Source organism: Rutidosis leptorrhynchoides, chromosome 3 (genome assembly GCF_046630445.1).
Source record: "Rutidosis leptorrhynchoides isolate AG116_Rl617_1_P2 chromosome 3, CSIRO_AGI_Rlap_v1, whole genome shotgun sequence".
In the NCBI taxonomy this organism is placed as follows: Eukaryota; Viridiplantae; Streptophyta; class Magnoliopsida; order Asterales; family Asteraceae; genus Rutidosis; species Rutidosis leptorrhynchoides.
The window spans coordinates 248,039,843-248,042,506 of NC_092335.1; the positions used below are offsets into that span (position 1 = coordinate 248,039,843).

A 2,664-nucleotide genomic window follows, 5' to 3' on the forward strand; every position below is an offset into this window, starting at 1 on the left:
AATTGGATAAATTAAACCTGCATCAAGCAGTTTAATAATTTCTTTCTTAACAACATCTTGCATATTAGGATTTAGTCTTCGTTGGCGTTGCACGTACTTTTTATGACCTTCTTCCATAAGGATTTTATGTGTGCAATACGAAGGGCTTATTCCTTTAATATCATGAATTTTCCATGCAATAGCTGATTTATGAGCTTTTAGCACAGAAACGAGTTGAGATTTTTCATTTTCAGTAAGAGAAGACGATATTATTACAGGTAATTCAGATTCACCATGTAAATAAGCATATTCCAAATGGTTTGGAAGTGGCTTTAACTCTAATGTCGGTGGTTCTTCTATCGATGATTTATATCGATATCTGTCTTCCTCTTTTAGCATTTGAATTTCTTCTGTTGTTGGTTCATATCCATTAGCCATAAGTGTAGCTAACATTTCAGTTTCATCAATTGGTTCAGTTCCTTCTCCTAAAGAACATTCTCCTGTTCCTTGTAATTCTGGAAATTCTTCTAACAATTCTGCATGTGATTCTATAGTTTGAATATAATAACATGTATCATCTGCAGATTACAGTTGTTGCATGGCTATATCAACTAAAAAGGTAACACTCTCGTCCTCTATACTTAGGGTCAGTTTCTTACCAAACACGTCTATTATTGCTTTGGCCGTGTTTAAGAATGGTCTTCCTAATATGAGAGGAACTCGAGAATCTTCTTCCATATCCAGAATAACAAAATCTACTGGAAATACTAAAGTACCAACTTTAACTAGCATGTTCTACATTATCCCTCTAGGATATTTTACTGATCGATCGGCTAGTTGTATGCTTATTCGTGTTGGTTTCAATTCTCCAAGGTCTACTTTAGCGTATAGTGAATACGGCATTATATTTATACTAGCACCTAAGTCTGCCAATGCTTCTATTGAACTAAGACTACCAGAAAACATGGAATTGTGAAACTTCCTGGATCTGATAATTTTTCTGATATCTTATTCAACAGCACCGCAGAACAATTAGCATTCATTGTAACAGCCGAGAGTTCTTACATTTTCTTTCTATTTGTGATTACATCTTTCAGAAATTTAGCATATCTAGGCATTCCTGAAATCACATCAATGAAAGGAAGATTGACATTTATTTGTTTAAACATATCCAAGAATTTGGATTACTCGGCTTCAAGTCTCTCTTTTCTCATTTTACTTGGGTAAGGAAGTGGTGGTTGGTATGGTTTAACATAAGGTTTAGCCTTAACTGTGTTATCTTCATTAACCTTTTCAACTACCGGTTCTTTTTCCTTATGTAGCTCAGACTGTGGTTCTTGTGGAGTAGGAATAGAGTCATCAGAAATTACAGGTATTTTAGGTGGTTTAAGTGTAATACCACTTCTTGTGGTAATGGCTTTAGCTGTTTCATTCCGGGGGTTAGCATTTGTATCACTAGGTAGACTTCCCGGTTTTCTTTCACCTATTAACCTTGCTAGGTTGCTTACTTCTTGTTCCAGATTTTGAATAGAAGCTTGTTGATTTCTAAATGCTTGAGCATTTTGTTCATTGGTTTGTTTCTGAGATGTGAAAAACTGTGTTTGAGAATCAACTAGCTTTGACATCATGTCTTCTAAATTTGGCTTTTTATCATCGGTTTGTGGTGGTTTGTTTTGAAAATTAGGTCTTTGCTGATTGTAAGTATTATTGGATACTTGTTGATTACTAGGACCTTGTTGGTTGTTGTATGGAATATTTTGGTTATAATTCTAGTTTTGATTGTAGATCGGTCTTGACGGTTGATAATTATTCTGATAATTATTTCCAGGCCTTTGGTTTATGTATGAAACATTCTCTCTTTGTTCCATTGTTAATTTAATACTGAGACAATCTTTTGTCAAATGTGGTCCTCCACACTGCTCACAACTAATTCGTATTGAGTGAATATCCTTAGTCATCTTTTCCATTCGTCTCTCGACAGCATCTATCTTTGCAGAAATGGAATCTAAGTCATGGTTAGAATCGGCTCTAGCTGCTTTAGATGATCTAACGATATCTTTTTCTTGGTGTCACTCATGTGAGTGGGAAGCAGTGTTATCAATAATTTTGTAAGCATCAGTTGCGGTTTTCTTCATAATAGAACCACCGGCTGCTATATCGATGTCTTTTCTTGTAGTGATGTCGTATCCTTGGTAGAATATTTGTACTATTTGACAGGTGTCTAAACCATGTTGCGGACATCCTCTCAATAACTTTTCAAATCTTGTCCATGCTTCATATAAAGTTTCATTTAGCTTTTGTGTGAACGTAACAATTTCTCCTTGAAGTCTCACGGCTTTAGATGCAGGAAAGAATTGTTTAAGAAATTTTTCAACTAAAACATCCCATGTATCAATCGCCCCTTCAGGTAACGATTCCAACCAATCTTTGGCTTCTCCCTTTAAAGTCCAGGGAAATAACATGAGATATATCTGTTCATCCTCCACTTCTCTTATTTTAAATAGAGTGCAGATCCTATTAAATGTACGAAGATGTTCATTTGGATCTTCCTTCGGCGCACCACTAAATTGGCATTGATTAGTTACCTTGTGTAGGATTTGTCATTTGATTTCATAGTCTGGCGCATTAATGTCAGGTTGAGTAATTGCGTGACCTTGGCCAGTGCATTTAGCTCTCATTTGGTCT

The 2,664-nt window shown here is 35.5% G+C and overlaps 1 non-coding gene across 1 annotated transcript; it reads left to right on the forward strand.

Annotated features, from left to right (window-relative positions):
- Positions 1–2,202: 2,202 nt before the first annotated feature.
- On the forward strand, positions 2,203–2,309 carry LOC139903082 (small nucleolar RNA R71). The gene has a single exon (XR_011777928.1). It is a non-coding gene; the product is annotated as a small nucleolar RNA R71 (small nucleolar RNA).
- Positions 2,310–2,664: the final 355 nt, after the last annotated feature.